This window comes from Ambystoma mexicanum, chromosome 3p (genome assembly GCF_040938575.1).
Source record: "Ambystoma mexicanum isolate Mex_15411 chromosome 3p, UKY_AmexF1_1, whole genome shotgun sequence".
Classification (NCBI taxonomy): Eukaryota; Metazoa; Chordata; class Amphibia; order Caudata; family Ambystomatidae; genus Ambystoma; species Ambystoma mexicanum.
Window position 1 is genome coordinate 290121731 of NC_090925.1, and position 17985 is coordinate 290139715.

Below are 17985 nucleotides of genomic sequence, written 5' to 3' on the forward strand. Positions count from 1 at the left end.
CGACATATGCAAAGGGTTTTCTCAAAAGACCCTCAAAGACCGAAATCGTCGGCTGGTGGCATGGCTGAATGACGGAGCGGGGGCATACCCCCCTTCGGAGGTAGGCTTCACACAATCGGCGAAAACATCACACCGCGCTGGCTCGTCGGAACCACCGGCGAAGAAATCTCGACCGACAGAGTCATCTCGGAGTCATTCAGCTAGAGAGTCCTCGTCGAAAAAATCGTCATCTTCATCAAAAAAGTATGACAAGGAAAGTGTCATGATGCCTACCACCAAGGAGCCAGGTCCGACCCAGCAACCCCAGAGGCAGGCATCATTCCCCCAGGGAAGTGCCAGCGGGCCCAAGCTGGGGCCCTTTGGGCACAGTCCTGGCGCCTTAGGTGCCAGGCTCATGTTGGACCCCTGTCCTGGCGCCTTAGGCGCCAGGCTCATAAAGCTAGACATGTGTTCAAGTGTTTTAATGTGCACTTACCTGATGCAGACCATGCTGCTACATCCAGGCCCTCTTGAGGCCTGAATGGAACTACTTTACCTGTGGAACTACTTCACCTGGGTGTGGTCGGGGAAGGATACATACCTGGAACTTCTTCCAAAGCTATTTAAACCACGCCCGATCAGCAACTCACGCTTCGCGTTGTTCTGCTCCTCGCAGCTGGACGCTCACCGTGTCAGCTCCTGCATCTGGACTTCAGCCACGCCTGTCAGCATCCTGGGTCACCTGCAAAGGGAGATAAGAGAATTGGAGAGAAAGAAGACCTTACCTGCTAAAGCTGTATCACGGAGACATCACACCGACGATCCTGCAAGGGAAGACATTTTTAAAAGCATTTCGCTTCGATCGCTGCAGCGCTGCATTTCACTCACCTTTCCTGGCACCTCCATCTTCAGCAGCGATCATCGGATCCGCAGCCACTTCCCAGAGCCTGGAGAGAGAAAGACAAGAACACAAGGTGAGAGAAGGAAGGGAATAGGAAAAGCTCAGTTTCCTTCTAAGACTTACCTGTTGGGTCATTCCCATTTCATTTCGGGTCCTGCTGCTACCTGGCATTCCGGACCCCGGCCCCTATGGGGAAAAAAGACAAAGACATTAAATGAGCGAATGCAAAGACATTACCCGAACGCTCATCCAGAACTTACCTGTCATTTATTGGAACTGCACGTTTCACTTCGGGTCGGCGCCATATCTCTGGCATCCCGAACCCCGGCCCCTAAGGGGAAAAAGACATAAGCGTTAGCGCTTGCTGCAATAAGACAATGAACATTATTAAGCTTGAACTTTTGAACTTGCAACTGAACTCTTACAGCGCCTTACCTGAATAGTCAAGCTTATTTGAACTTCCATCAAACCTCAATCCAATGAAGTAACTGGGTTTCAACGCGCCCCTGCATCAGAAGCAGGATGGAGAACTCATCCTTCCAGACCCTAAGGTGAGACTTCACAGGGAATCGTGGAAGGGTATCATGGAGGGTTGGAAGGGAGTGGAAGGCTTGAGCATTATTCCGTCAGTAGGTTATACTCCCTTTTCACGCACAGGGGAATATTCCTGCGAGCCAGAGAAGCCAGAGTAGAGGGGCCCTACCTGTCCATCTTCAGAGTCCTGCGCTTCACCATTGAAGAAGCATCAGCACTCGAAGCCAGACCTGCGCCTCTGTGGGAATCGGGTGAGCGTGACAGGCCAAAATCCTCCTCGGGCGATCACCATATATCGACTTCAAGTCGAGAGTCCAGTAAAGGCAGGCCAAGTGTGGAAAAGGCGGGACCGCCTAAACCACCTGCTAAGTCACCGTCGACGGCGGTCCAGTCATCGGCCACCCTGCCACTGACGCATGTAGTATCCACCGTCCCACCGTCAACGACTCAACGGTGGCCTCGTCAACGGGGGTTCTACAGGAAGCCTGGAGGCCTGAAGTTTTTGATCCGATCCCCCCCGGATACTTTACTGCAAGAACAGGCTGTGTCGCTGTCCTCGGGGGGAGGACGAGAGCGGGAGAATAGCTGGCCCGGCAGACCTAGGGCTACGAGTGGTTGACAAGTCGTCGACGAGGGGATCCGGTATACCGGTATCTGCCCCTCTTCTCAATCCTCAATCTGTTTTGTCGTTGGAAATTCTGTCCATGCTTCAGTCTTTGGTGCAGTCGTTGGACCAGAGACTACCTCAGGCAAACCTGCCACAGTCACCCGTCGACAAGCCGGGCCCGTCCCGTCCACCATCGCACTTACGCACGCCAATCTCAGCACTGGCACCCCAAGAGGAAGGTGAGCTGCCAGACTCGGAGTCTGACAGGGGAGCCATGTCGGATATCTCATCATCCCCCTCCAGGGATCCAACCTGGGAGTCAGAGGTGGAGTTAGAAACCCCAAGAAGCCCAGCTCACCCGTCCCCTCCGGACGACATTGCATCATTCCATTCTATGATGGAGAAGGCGTGTAAGGAATTTGGTTTGTCCCAGGAAGAACAGAAAAAGGACTGGTTTTTGTTCGACCACATGGGTAAGAGAAGGTCTGTGTTCTCAATACCAATACTAGACCACGTGTGGAAGGAGGGGTTGCAGACAATGCGTCACCCCTTTTCGGAACCGGCAGTGAAAGGACGCCTCAAGAAAAAGTTTAAGGCTCCAGAGTCTACCCCCAAGTGTTTATCCTCCCAACCAACGCTGGAATCGGTGGTGTCGGCGGCAGCGGCGAGGAAGGCGAAGGCCCAGCACAAGTGCACGACTCCGCCTGAAAACGAAGCAAGACGCCAGGATGCCTTTGGCAAAAAAGTGCTCTCCGTGGGAGCAACCACAGTAAAGGCCGCAAACTCTCTGGCTATTGTAGCCAGGTACGACAGAAATGTGGCACAGGCTAGCGCCGTTGCTGGATCATCTTCCGGAAGAGCATAGGAAGGCAGCGATGTTGCTTGTCCGAGAGGATGAGGAAGCCTCCAATCACGAAATAAACATCGCTGTGGACCTCGCTGAGTCCGGCTTCAAACAAGTCAATAATGGGGTTGTATTACGACGACAGTCATGGCTTAAGTGTACCTACTTCAGACCAGAGGTACAATACAAAGTATTAAATATGCCTTTTTAGGAAGACCTTCTATTCGGAGAGAAGGTAGACGAGGCCCTAAAGGGAATGAAAGAGGACTCGGACACGGCACGTTCATTGGGTGCCCTCCAGAGTGGCCGAAGCTACACGTCTTTTCGTCCCTTTAGAGGGGCTTCAGGTAATTCCAGATTCTCTGTGTCTGGAGACAGATCCTTTGGCAGGTCGGCTTACCCCTCCCAGGGAAAACAGGCATGCTTCCCAAACGGCAAACCGACGCCGGAACTTCCAGACGTCCAGGAAGAGACCATCCTATCCGTCGTAGTCGAGAGACGAGCAAAATAAAGATCAGCAGTGACATACAACACACCGTTCTGGGGGGGAAAGTATCAACATATGTCGACGAATGGGAACGAATAACGACGGATCAATGGGTGCTGGACACTATAAGGAACGAGCACTCTCTACAATTCAAGCACAGCCTTCGCACATTCCACCTGCGTTCACCGCTCATTCCCATCTGAGGATACTGCAACAAGAGGTAACTCTCATGTTAGCAAAGGGCGTGATAGAATTAGTTCCAACATCACAAAGAGGTCAAGGAGTCTACTCAAGATACTTCGTCGTGAAAAAGCCGAACGGCAAATGGCGTCCCATTTTAGACTTACGCGATCTCAACAAGTCTTTAAAGAGCCTAAAATTCAAAATGCTCACGCTGCAGGAAGTGATCCGCGCCGTTCAGGAAGGGGATTTTCTAGCGTCTCTGGATTTACAGGACACGTACTTCCATATTCCAATGTGTCGGAAGCACAGGGAATTCCTAAGATTTGTAATAGGGCGGACTCACTACCAGTTCACGTTTCTTCCCTTTGGGCTCAAGACCTCCCCCAGAACGTTCACAAAATGCCTGGCCCCAGTAGCGGCCTAGCTAAGGAAGCAAGGCCACCACGTATACCCATACCTCGACGACTGGCTGGTAAGGGGATCCTCCCCAGCGTCGACCAACACAAGTTTGCAAGCCACCATGCAGCTTCTGCAACAGCTGGGATTTGCCATAAACTTCGAAAAATCCTCTCTGTGGCCATCGAGAACGTTGGTGTTCCTGGGGGCACAGTTCGAGACCCAGTTAGGGCTAGTGAAACCTTCTCTCGACAGAACCTCAAAACTCAACCAGCTGGCGAGCCGATTACGACAAACCAACAGGGTCTCAGTGAGGAAATACGCTTCGGCCCTAGGGGCCATGGCATCCTGCATCCATGTAGTGGCAAACTGTCGCCTATTCATGAGGCCAGTCCAGGGATTCCTTGCGGACCTATGGACGCAGGCCCAAGGATCGTGGTCAGACAAGATAACCATCGACGACAAACTGCTTCGGACCCTTCAGTGGTGGCAGAGTTTCCACAATCTGAACAACGGTGTACCCCTAAAGGAACCGGAGTTTCAGCGAACCATAGTCACGGATGCGTCCCTAACCGGATGGGGAGCTCACATGGGTACTCTTCAAACGCAAGGTCGCTGGTCTCCAACAGAGTCACTCCTACACATAAACGTGTTAGAGCTCAGAGCAGTACGATGGGCCTTGAAGGCATTCCTACCACACATCAAGGGATCGCGAGTACGAGTACTGACCGACAATACGACGGCCATGTTTTATTTGAGAAAACAAGGAGGGACGCGATCAAGAACTCTTTCCATAGAGGCCTAGAAAACATGGCATTGGGCATTAAAGCACGAGATTTCCATCGTGGCTCACCATCTCCCGGGAGTGAGGAATTCGCAAGCAGATTCCCTCAGCAGGAGCATGGCCCAGATACACGAATGGGAAATAGACACAGTTCAGCTGATGAAAGTGTTCGAGAAATGGGGTCACCCCCCTTTGGACGCTTTCGCAACCAAGGACAGACAACAAGAAATGCGAGCAATTCGCAAGCAGATGGCCTCAGGAGGGTTCCATGGGGGAGGCATTCGCATTCCCATGGACGGACATGTTCCTTTATGCTTTTCCTCCGTTCCCCCTCATACGGAGGACAGTACAGTGGATACGCAGATACAGTTGCCGGGTAATTCTAGTGGCACCGTACTGGCCGCGGCAACCGTGGTTCTCCGACCTGCTTCACCTGTCGCTGGAACATCCAACAGCATTTCCGAGAGTCCCGAACCTACTATCCCGGGACAAAGGTACGGTGTGGCATCACGACCCGGACAGTCTCAACCTTGCAGCCTGGCTCCTGACTTTTCGGAGTTCAGTGCGTTAGACATTTCGGAGGATTGTCAAAAAATTCTGCAGGCAGCTCGAGCCCCTTCTACCAACAAATCTTACACCTATAAGTGGCGGAGGTTCTGTGAATGGTGTCGAGGACAGCAAGGCCTACAACCGTTGACGGTAATGCCGGAACAAGTTCTACCTTACCTGCTTCTCTTGGCGGAAAGGGGTTTATCCTTCACATCGATAAAGGTGCACCTGGCGGCCATCTCGAGGTTCACGAGGAAGAGACAGTCGTCTCCTCTATTCAGCGACAGACTTGTAAAACACTTCATGAGGGGTTTATTTCGAGCTTTTCCCCCGGAAAAACGTTTCCCCTCGACTTGGGAGTCTCAACACAGTGTTGGCAGGCTTAATGAAACCGCATTTTGAGCCTATGGCCACGTCCGACATAAAATTCATTTCGTGGAAGTTGGCATTCTTGATTGCTATCACATCAGCTAGAAGAATCTCGGAACTGCAAGCGCTGGTCGTAGACCCGCCATACCTAAGATTCTTTAAGGACAAGGTGGTCCTGGCAACTAATCCCAAATTTGTCCCTAAAGTTCCGACAGTGTATCACAAACACTCGTCCATTGTTCTACCTACTTTCTTCGCGACCCCGTCATCGGCAGCAGAAAAAGCTCTTCATACCTTGGACGTTAAGAGGGCCCTGAAATTTTACCTACATCGTACACAGGAACTCGGGTCTACTCGACAACTGTTCATCGCATATGGCCCGTCGACGAGGGGAAAAGCGATCTCTAAACAAGGATTGGCTCGATGGGTCTCATCGACGATTGCGTTTTGCCACTCCAAGGCCGGAAGGCCGCTGCAAGGGCATCCTAGAGCCATTCTACAAGATCAACGTCCTCCTCAGCAGCATTATGGGCAGGAATTCCGCTAACGGATATATGCCAGGCTGCGGCATGGTCAGTGCCCCACACGTTTACCCGCCACTACTGCCTTGCCAGGCAGCATGCGGACGAGGTGCAGATCCTGTCCTGCGCCATCTGTTTCAGTAAGGTAAGCGCCACGCTGTGGAGAGTCTGTTTTCTACCTTTTGATGACAGTATACTTTTTTTTTTTTAATGTTTATTTATAGCAAGGCAGTATAGGTTACAAACGGTATCGGATGGCAGTATAACATAGCAAAAGAAAGTTTCTGGCTGTGTCCTTTCCCCCCCCCCCCATCATTCCGGTTTTCCCGGGCCAGAGATTCAGTCTATCACCCCCGCCTGGTGTGTACCCTATCGGTCCCTCAGGGCCCAACGGGCGTTGATTGGTTTGAACGTCATTGCGGGAAATCGCTGATCATAGTCCAGCACTGGGGCCCAGATGACAGCATACTTTATGTGGGAAAGGTTATATGAGTAAACTTATTCCTGCTGTACATATGTATTATGGTGAGGGTATATTACATTACATTCTCACAGCCGTTTCAGGTGTTACTGCTATACAATCTATTCTAAGCATGTGAATACATGAAAGATCCAATGCTGGAGAAGGGAATAGTTTCTTACCTGTAACTCCATTTCTCCAGCATTGGTATCTTTCATGGATTCACATGTGCCCGCCAACCTCCCCGGAATGCAATGTATTTGCGTGATAAGTTTAACCCTTCCTACTTTGGAGGGGCCGAAATCTGAAGGGGAACCACGGGGGCGGGCCTCTTATACTGGGACGGCCTACAGAGCATGCGTAGGCGGGTCCTAAAAGGACCTAGATAGGACACAAAAGTGTCAGAAGTTTTCCTATAGGAAAAGGCTATATGTTTCCCGAGGGTCCCAGTCTGACGACGGGAAATATTCTAAGTATGTGAATCCATGAAAGATACCAATGCTGGAGAAATGGAGTTACAGGTAAACTATTCCCTTCCCACCTAATTCCTTTTGGCAGATGGTATTGGTGAACCATTCCCATTTAGCTGTGCAGTAAATACTAAACGGTTTAATTTGTGTAGTCTATAGTTTGGAAGACAATTCATGTACACCATGCTTACCAGTACTGTTCATCCTCCAGAATGGGGTCTGGCATGGATTCACATGTTCATGAATATTCCCAGTCAGGTTGGGAATCCTCGGTAAAAGAAAAAATCAGTTTTTCATTTTTGAACCATCTTTCTCCTAACAACCAATCACTGAGCTTTGGATTATACTGCCTCCACCCAATGACTGCCCTATACCTATGCCCCTCCTCTGGCAGCCATCTTCATATTTTTACCACACGTTCAAGTGTTGGGAGTCCTCAAGCTTAGCTCTCAAGCTTTTACTGCGATGTTTGCTTTTTGGTAGAGTTTTACTCTTATTTTTTGGTCAATTGTGCCCGTGTGCTCCATCGATCAAACTTCCGATTAACAGGGACCTGTTTTTTTGAATTCTTCAATGCCCCTTGTTAGTGAGAATTCTCAAAAATGTGCTAATTCCCTTCACTTTAGAGACCCCCAGCAACTTTGCTGGATTTTGAGGACTTGATTTTTTTACCTGGAGGGGAGTGTGAGCCTTTTTCCCACTGAAGTATTTTGATGTGTTTTACTCTTCTGCTTTCTTTGGTTATGGAGTCTACCCAACTCCATAGTCAACATGTTTTCATTTGTTTCACACAGCACCATCAGTGCAGTGACAAAGGGAAGCCTTTTCAGGCTTTCCCAAGGTTTAAATACCTTCTCTGGGATAAACTACTGTTTTCCAGAGTAAGTAAAGTGAAATTAAATTTACTAGTCATTTAAATTCCTAGACCCAGCACAACTTCCTATCTTCCTATAGAGTTCTGGAGGCGTTACTTAGTATCCCCTGTGCCTAGATATTCATGTAGCAGTCAAATGCTAGCGGTAACGTTAAATCGCAGGAGCCATGTTTTTCAAAATGGCGCCAGAGCCCCTCTGTAAAAACAGGTCCCGGTCTTTTTTCAGCATTTCTTTGTGGAAAGGTCCTTCTAGAGTGTTGCTCTGCACGCCAAACCAGGTTTGGTCTTTGTTCATTCACCTTTGGCGGCTTCAGGAGTGAAAACCGCCTCTGGCGCCCAAGTGTCTGGGGTGGGCAGGAAGTGAGGGAGGTGCCCAAAACTCCCTGTGCTTAGTCTCCTAGGAGACCCAAATGCCCTCTGCGGTGATTGGCTGACTGTCCGGCAAGGACAGCCACCCTGCTGGGTGATTGACAGCTAGGCCGCAATGAATGGGAGAGAACTGAATAAAAGGCAAGTCTCTTGGCTTGGAAGGCAGTCGACCACTGGAACGAAGGAACCGAAGAAGAACTTAAAGAGGACGGCTGCTGCAGGTCCAAATAGTTCACATCGACAGAGAAGCCCCTGCAAGCACTTTTTCTCACAAAGTAAGCCACCTGGACACCCATTTCGGAGCTGGTTGAATTTCCTCAGAGTTGCTGCAGGAAAAAGTAGGACCAGGGAGAGGGACACCAGATTGTGTGCTTTTCCTTCAGCCACCGGAAATGAAGTTTTGCCAGATTACCAGCTTTTTTACCAGTCCGAGTGCAGGAGTCCCCCGACGTCCTCTATTGTCCCCACGATCAAGGCACATTAACAGCGAGATCTGCAGGAACTGCCAGGAACAGAAGTCATCAGCTGCATCTTTTTCTTCATTACAAGGCACTGTGAAATAAGACAGAGTACTTACCTCTTGCGGTGAAAGTGCTTGTAAGTTTTGCAACTCGCAGGCCTAATCAGCCTGTGACCTAACGTATGATTCTTCTTTTTACAAACTACTTCTGAGAACTTTGGCAGAGACTTTACCGTTTACTGACCAGAACCGCTTTATCCTATCCAAGACTTTTGCCCATTGACTTTGGCCTAACCTATTGAATTGACACTTCTGGTGAACTCAAAGTATTTGCACTGTCTAAAGATAATTGTAACCTTTCATGTTCTAATAATCTTTGCCTTTTACTCCTCTTGAAAAGTATTGTGAAATAGTATTGTGTGATTATATTGCCTCCTTCTTATGGATGTTTTATAACTGACAGATAAATCAATAAGTATTTATCAAAGAAACCTTGAGTATAAGAGTTTATTTGAACACTTGTGATTGTAGATCTGTGTAACATCATAACTGCTCACATTCCCCTCTTGAGATAAGCCTGGATGCTCAGCTCCGCTAACAAAATTGTGTAGTACAGACTTATACCAAAGGTTGGTTTTGCTTACACCTGTAGTCCTAGTTGTGTGTAGTGGTACCAAAGGGTACTGCATACAAACTTTGCCTAACACCCCTCAAGGGCTGATTTCGTCGAGTTTCTTCGTTGAGGCTTCTAGAAGATTCCTGAGGCCTACGCCACATGTCGGACGAGAAGGATTCCCCCCTCTCCAAGCTTTGCACTGACTGCGGTTTGCAGAATGTTTTATGGACGACAAACGTTCCCAGTGCCTGTACTGCCTGTACCCGGCGCACAAGGAAGAAGATTGTGCGTTTTGCTGTGAACTCTCGACTCGCACGTTGAAGGATCGGCGTAAGCGACTTGCAGAGTGCCTTCAGGCCAAGGCCTCTGCACTGGGTGGTTCCCAGGGGCATGCCTCTCCCAGTGCCCAAAAGCCGAGCGTGCTTCTAAGTCCTTTGAGGGTGCCCCAACAAAAGACCAAGCACCACAATTCTGCTACTGTCTGGAGTGCCGTTGCGGCCTGCTCCTCGTCGGCCAGGGCATGTTTGACATCACCTGTGGCACCGGTCTCCACTCGGCGCTCCCGATCTTCATCAAAGAGGAAGTCTTATCACCCGCCTAAGCTTAAGGTGGCCCCGGAGGCATCCAAGGAGAAGACCAAACTGGGTTCAGTGTCCGGCCTTCCCTTGACGGAGAAGGCCAAATGGGACCGGGCCCCCAAGCCAGCCCCTAAGGAGAAGGCCAAGCAGGATAAGGTGTCTGGGGGGACCACGAAGGCCAAGCTTCACAAGGCTGGTCTGACCATGAAGGCCCAGGTGCACGAGGCGAATACGGCCCCTTCCATCGAAGTGGTGGTTGGCGTGCCTTTTTGAAGACTGAGGAGGCGAACCCGCAGGGCGCCACCTCGAAGGCAAGTGTCCCTCCCTGCCAGGAGGGAGTTTACATTCCAGCCCATTGAGAAGACCCCAGAGAAGATGCCGGTCATCTCCCCGAGACGTCCCCTCTGGAGGCGAGGGAAGGGGTGGGAGGGTGGGGGGCGGGGCTGTTGAAGTCGTCCTGGGCACGGATTTCTCGTCGGCTGAGGAGAAGGAACTAGTCTACCTCCAGACCATCCAGCAGGAGGGTGGCGACGAGAGAAACCTGAGTCGAGCCCTACAATGAGGGAGCCAATGACAGCGACGACTGAAATACCATCTAGGTGGGCGACAGAGGGCCACAGGACGTCTAAGGCCTTGGCTCTGCTCCTACGCCCCAGCTGTCGGTCCCTACACCACAGCCGCCACCTAGAGATCTTTCCATGGACATTCTCTACCGTTCATAGACTTGTATCAGAGATACAGAAAGAGGATGCCAGAGATACAGAAAGAGGATGCCAGCGGCAGCTCTGTCTGCTCTCCCAGCGGCGCCGTTGCCGACAGCTCCGCTGGCGCCAGGGGAACCTCCATCCAATAAGAGGCACCCTCTGCAACTCATCGCCTCCGTCTCTGCTATCCCCACGGGTGAGACTGGGTCAGACACAGCGACGATGGGCACGGACGACGGCGGAATGAGGTACCTCCCGTCGCCTCAGCCCATAGCCTCTCTGCCGGACAAGATGGTTTGTTCCATGTGAGCATCGGAGCTCTTCCAGCTTGTTCCAGAGGAGGAGGGCTTCTTTTATCAGTGCTGTGAGGCGAAGAGAAAGACCTACCTTTCAGTCCCCCTCTTGGATGATATTTGGGTTGAAGGACTGGCGTTGATGAAGAACTGGTCTATGGCCCCGTCAAAGATGGACCGCTTAGAGAAGTACAGGGTGCCTGATTCTGCACCCAAGAGCTTGCAGGCCCAACTGTCGCTGGATTCAGTGATTTCTGCAGCGTCCAAGAAGTCTTTGTCGGGCTCCACGTCTTCAGCATCCACCCCGCCGGACAGCGAGGGGAAGAAATGTGGTGTTTTGGGGAGGCGGGTCATCTCCTCTGCAGCAACAACCATAGAGGCCTCCAACACCCTCGCTATCGTAGCGCGCTATGACCGCGAGCTGTGCTTCAGGCTCGCACCTATGCTGGACTTCCTCCCTGACGGTAAGAGGACCGAGGTGTTGGAGATTCTTAATGAGGGCGAGGTGCAGTCGGACCACGCCATCACAGTGGCCACGGACATCGCGGACGTGGGTTTCTGCCAGATGGGCAACAGCTTTTGCCTTAACCCCAGTGGCTCGCTCAAGGCCACCAACTTTCAACAGGTCCAGACAAGGGTTATGGACATGCTTTTTGACAAATTTTTTTTTCGGAAGGCTGTAGATGAGGCTCTACAGGGCATCACAGCAGACACGGAGAAGGCACATGCTCTGGGCACGCTACAGCAGCGACTGCCGTCCTTTCGGTCCTCAGGAGGCGGGTCTCCCCAATCTTCGAAGGGTTAAGGCGGGGGCTGGAGGTTCGGGCCATGCTGAAGAAGGGGGCGATAGAGCTTGCGCCAAAGCGACTCTGGGGCTAGTGTATTCAAGGTACTTCCTTGTGCAAAAGATCAATCCTTCTTGAGGGTCAAAGCCCCTCGGGTGCTTCCTTATTTACTCTCAATCGGAGCTGGCTCACGCCTCCTGTCAAGGTCCATCTGGCGGCTATCTCCTGCTACACCAGAACCCCTGGATGACCCTCCTTGTGGTCACACCGGTTGGTCAAGGAATTCTTCAAGGGACTATGCGGTTCGCTCCCACCGGTGAAGGCTCCGGTGTGGGAGCTCAATGTGGTACTTGCGCTCATGGGACCCCCGTTCGAGCCTATGCATTCTGTTCCACTCAAGTTTGTCGTGGAAAACAGCTTTTCACGTGGCCATCACCTCTACACTACGGGTGGGTGAGATCCATGCCCTCTCCTGTAAACCACCGTATCTGACTTTCCACGAGACATGTGTGGTGCTATGGACGCACCCCTCATTCATTCCCAAGGTGCCGTCCGACTCATCTTAACGGCCCTTGGTGTTACCTGTGTTTTTTCCGACGCCTCAATCGCCGGCTGAAAGGACTTTGCACTTGCTGGATGTGGCTAGAGTGCTAAAGTTTTATGTAGCCCGCACAAAGTTTCCGGAAGACTTCTCAACTCTTTGTGACCTCTGGTCCTGTTTACGCCCTGTCCAAGGCTTCCATTTTCAGATGGCTCTCTGGCTGTATCACCCACTGTCGCCGGTTGGCAAACCAACTGCTGGCTGACCGTCCGTGAGCCCATTCCACCAGGGCGATCGCTGCTACAACGGCGTTCCTGTCTGGTGTGCCCATGCTGGACATCTGCAGGGCTGCTGCGTGGGGCTCGACGCACACCTTCGAGATTCTACTGCGTCGACAGGGATTCCAGGGAGGAGTCAAGAGTTGGCCAAGCACTGCTGTGCAACCTGTTCACTTGAAGGTGAGTTTGGTGAGGTAAGAGATGCTTATGTTGAGCCTTGCCACCTCCTGTGGGTGTACATGTGTGTACTGCTATGTATTCTTTATTCATGAGCATGTGAATTCATGCCAGACGCATGCTGGAGAACAGTTACAGGTAAGTAACTTGTTCCTTCAATCACATTTAGGCCCTCATATTGATTGCATTCTGGGCACGCTCGGGCAGATCCCAGAGCGAGTCGAACTCTGGAGCGTGCTCTCGGGTAAGATGTTGATCGGCCGAGGATGTATCCATCCAGGGTGTCAAGAAGGCCAAGCGTCATGCTGCTGAGCCGACTGGAGACCTGGCGGCTGCAGGTCTTAGTTCGTGGCACACGCGCTCTGTCCACAGTAAGCTTGCCGGTGGGTGGTGCATCGTCTGAGACCTTCAAAACATGACCCTTCAAAGGATAAACCGAGCAAGCATTCTCGTAAGGAGGCCACATCAAGGCCCTCGTCTACGATTTCATCGCCCGCGATGCAGCGCAAGCAAAGACCCCTGTCGACAATTCCTTCAACCACTGCTTCGACGACCATCCCCCTATCGACTGCCACGACTGTCTCGTCGACTAACACTACTCAGCCGATAAAGGCACTGGTGGTGTCTTCTGCTTTGACTGAAGCGGCAAGACCAATGGATCTGTTGCCATCAACAGATTTTATCCCCAGACCGGGTGGGAGGGGTCGGAAGGAGGTCACGAGCGGCCCCATCATGGCGATCTAAACAAGTTCTGATGAGGAAGCGTTGCAGGAATCCCTGGACACTGTTTGAAACAGCCCGATAGGCATACAATAACCAAGGGATGGTAGCCCAATGAGATGTTTTAGCCTTCCGCCAGTACTGTTGTCTATCTTTCCTCCCCCCACTGCCCCAGACATTTCTCAAGATATTTTCAACGTGCGTTCTGGTCTCGAAGATACAGGGGCTTCTGCCAATAGCAGCCCTGTCGGGGAGCAACCCCAGGAACAGCCTGCCTAGGCCTCCATATAGTCATCGCTTGGCTACCCTGAGATGACAACCAATGCCACCCCATCAGGGGATGCACTGCAGGCGAATACTGCAACGGACACCGATACTAGCACCAAAGACACAGATGAGTTTGATGATTTTATTCCTGCAGATGGGGCCCGATAGGTGTTGATGATACCCCCAGGGTTCTTTATTTATTATTTATTTATTAAATTTATATAGCGCGCAGGCAGCCCAGGGGCATTGTGCCACTGTTACTTGCAGGAAGACTTAGTTACAATGTGAGCAGGTTGTGCCTTGGGTTACATTAAGGCAGTGACCTGTGATCAGATATATCACATAATACATCATACAATACAATTATGAGGGCTAGGCCATGTAATTGTTAGATGAACAGGGTCGTTTTCAGGGTTTTCCGAAAGGGGGTCAGTGAGGGTTCAGAGCGCAGGGAGCTAGGGAGGGTGTTCCAGTGTACGGCAGCGAGGTACGGGAAACTGGAGCCCCCTGCTCTGGTCTTTTTTACCCTGGGTACTGAGAGCATGCTGGCATAGGGTGATCTAGTGGGTCTTGTGGAGGAGACCAGGTGGATCCTCTGCGAAAGGTACATTGGGGCGGCAAGATGGACACATTTGTGGGTGATGCTTAGAGCCTTGAATAGGATCCTCTCCTTTATGGGGAGCCAGTGGGAAGCTTTTCTGGCAGCGGTGATGTGCTCTCTCTTGGCAATGCCTTGTGCAGCGCATAGGGCACTGTTCTGTATTACTTGGAGCTTCTCAAGATTTTTGTTGGAGGTCCCAAGGAAAAGAATATTGCAGTAATCAAGTCGCGAGCCGGTTATGGCCCTGGCTATGTTAGTGCAGGTGTCTTTTGACACCTGCACTTCTTTCTCCGATGAGGTGGGATTGTTCCATTCCCTGATGGCAAGGGCATTTGCCCTCTTCAATTTCATGCAAGAGGAAAGGAGCAAGGAGGGTTTCCTTTACTTGAGGCGCACATTGGCCTGGAACACTGTTGGGACTGATTTTTCTATGCTCTGGCCTGGTGGACAGATGCATAGAAGACCAACCTATATTTTGACAAATAACTCTGAGAAGCTATAGCCAAACAGTTTAGGTAGCATTGACAGGTGGTATAGGCAAAGCCCTTCAGAGGGGGTCAGCGTGTAAAGGGTCCACAATGAGGTCCCACAATGGGAAACAGATTACACTTAAGCAGGATGTATACAAATAGTTATTTATGTATGGCCAAAACACACTATATAGAAAAATGACTTCTAGCAGGTAGACTTATCACACAAACCCTATAAAACAAAATACATATACATTCACTTTGGTTTAGGTCAAACTCCTGCAAAGGAAAGGTTAGACTAGTATTATGCACTTATGGTCCACAGAGATGATCCTTAAATAAAATTGTCCAGCCCTAAATTGCCTGGGGCCTATTGCCCAATATTTTAGATTACAATTCCACAAAAGGTTATGATGCAGGAAAATACGCAGCTGGGGGTCCAGTGAAGGGTTCTTATGTTTAGCGTACAAGTTAGACTAATGCCCAAAAGTAGCCCCAACAGTCAAATGTCTTGCATAAGCAAGCCATGGGAAAGCCAAAAGTATTAGAAATAAGCTTTAGTATAAGCCCATTGACGTATAATGGGAGTAACTGGATAAATTAGGTCTGTAAATTATGCCCATTCCCCTCAACCCCCGACGTACTAAGATTCTTCGCCACACATGGCAGAACAAAGGAAGCTGGTCCAACGTTGCTTTTCACGCCAAAAGTTGTAGTGCTCCGTTCACAGGGATGGCAGGTTCGAGCTGAACTCCAGTTGGTGTCTTTTACTGTTGCAAGGACTCTAGATTGACAAATGCAGCAAAACTCGATGTAGAACCCCTCTCAGGACTGGTAAGCAGGGTGACTCAAAAGGACTCTGCAGCCGCGGTCAGACTTTCCCACTCCTATCTCGGGTCTCTTCGATGCTAGGATGCCGAAAGTTTGCAGGACATAGTCTTGTAGGGTCAGCTGGGGATCCCCATGTTTCAGGCTGAAACTTGGTACGGTGAAGCCGGCAGCACGGTAGCCGAAAAACACAGCTGGTCAGCCACAGGACAGTTTCAGGGCACTTCCGAAGGCTTTGTGGCAGGGCACCGAGCAGGCGTCGGGGAAATGGATGGTCCCTCCACTCCAAGGGTCACAGCTCCTTCGCAGGACTACTAAAGATCACAAGCAAGACGGCTCCTCCAGGACAGCAGAAGTTGTTTGCCAGTCCTCCTTCAGTCAGGTCTTCGGTTTCTTTGCGGGTCTCTCAGCTGAACAGGACACTTGGCTCCTTCAGGTTTCTCCAGGATCTCTAAAGAACAGGTACAGGGGGTCCTCTTATCCTAAAAGCCAGGTAAGCGCTGAACCTCCCACTATCCAATAGCAGGACTAGCCCACACACACGTACACACACCCCAGCAGTGGTCCAATCAGGACCACTGGCAGGGACATTCATGCATACCACTCAAACACTCTGAAACCAGTTTGTGGATTGGGGTCAGACAGACGCAGGCCACATCCTGCCAGCAAACGCACACGTCCCTCCAGTAGCCCCCCAAAAGCTTCTGTTTTGCCAGGCACTGGAAGTCCTAATGTTTTTCCTGGCCACTCATGCCAGAAAGAAGGCTAAAGAACAAGGACAGGCGAAAAACCACATGGCGCAGCCATGTTTGGACACAGTTAGCAGCACAACGTGGTAAAGCTAAAACGAAAATCCCGGAAAAGTCACGGCTGCCACCAGCCTATACTTTTAGCACACCTAAAGTAACCAAAAGTCATCTGAGTGTTAGTCTAGGGCAAAACAAAAATGCAACTCATTGTACTGCAGTGTAAGCTTCTGAGCAATATGATAAAGTTACTGCAAGTGATAAAAAGGTAACCAAAAGTAGAAACATAGTAAGAAGATGTACGGCAACGTTTCCCAGTACTGACAGCCTGATGGACATATCGGTTTCCCCATAACATATGAACAAAGGCCATTGTAGTGAAGCATTAGACTGCACTGCAAAAAGTACAGGTTTGATTCAGAAATTAAAGCAAATAGTTTGGGGGATCCGTAAAGATGGAAGGAAAGGTGCAGTAAAGAGAAATCTTTCGTAACTAAGGCGATATTGTCTGTCCCTTTGCTTGAAGAGGTGTGGGTGGAAGGCTTTCCGCTAATGAAGACGCCAAGCTCCACACCAGCAAAACGGGACAAGCGAGTAAAGAAATACAGGGTGCCATGCTCTGCCCCCAAGTGTCTCAAATCAGACCTCACTGAATTCTGTGGTATCAGCCGCAGCAAGCAAGTGGTCTGCTAACCAGTCCTCCCAAGTCTATAGTTCCACCAGACTGTTGAGCAGGAATTCATGTAGTAACCCTGTGGGGGACTGCACAACCTTTGTCCTCTTGGTATTAGGTAACCCGCCTATTGGTATAGGTCTATACTACAGAAATTGTAGTGTGACTGAGCAGCCAGACTTATCTCAAGAAGCATAAATATGAGCTGTAGCACTGAAATCCACCAATACAAGTATCCAAGTAACACTTGCACTCGGTTTTTAGTTAAAATAATTGATTTATTTAATGGTTATGTTTAAATAAGCAATTTTGAAAAAGTACAATGTGCAACAATAAAAATACACTTCAAAATACTTTCCAGAATCGATACAAAGCAAGTAGATACTCTTTAGAGATGCTTCATACGCACTTTCTACACCCTGAGGTGACTTAACTAGGACAGTAAGGGCATTTATATATCACATGTACACTTTGGTAGATTAAGGTTTGCAGAAAGGAAAGTTTAAACGGGTTCTCGGAGCATGTGAGCACTTTAAATCTTCCAATGAAGTCTAGATAAAAACCGTTCCCAGCAATATTGGTTTAAACCAATGCATCACCTATGAGGGACAGTAAGAATCAGTCAATGGAATAGAAGTCTGCAGCGGAGCTAGGCCAGCCAAAGTAAATTGGAGCAATGTCTATGGGACTGAGGCACTTCTTAGATTGTTAGTCTTGCACAAAGTTAGAGGGTTTGTTGAAGAAAAAGCATTGTAGGGCCACACGTTGTTAGACTTGTGAAAGTTAGAGCTGAGATCAACTCTAGAAAAGCAGCTACTGCAAGTCTCAACTGAGAAGAGCAAGCTACAGACAATGAGGTAAGTGCCCCCAAGTCAGAACAGTACCTTTGGTTAGAAGAGGGTCCATCTGGCTTCTGTCTGG

General features: G+C 50.1%; 1 protein-coding gene across 1 annotated transcript in view; it reads left to right on the forward strand.

Moving 5' to 3' along the window:
• STIP1 (stress induced phosphoprotein 1) overlaps positions 1-17985 on the forward strand; it is an 812376-nt gene that overhangs the window by 485869 nt on the left and 308522 nt on the right. The window lies entirely within an intron of this gene.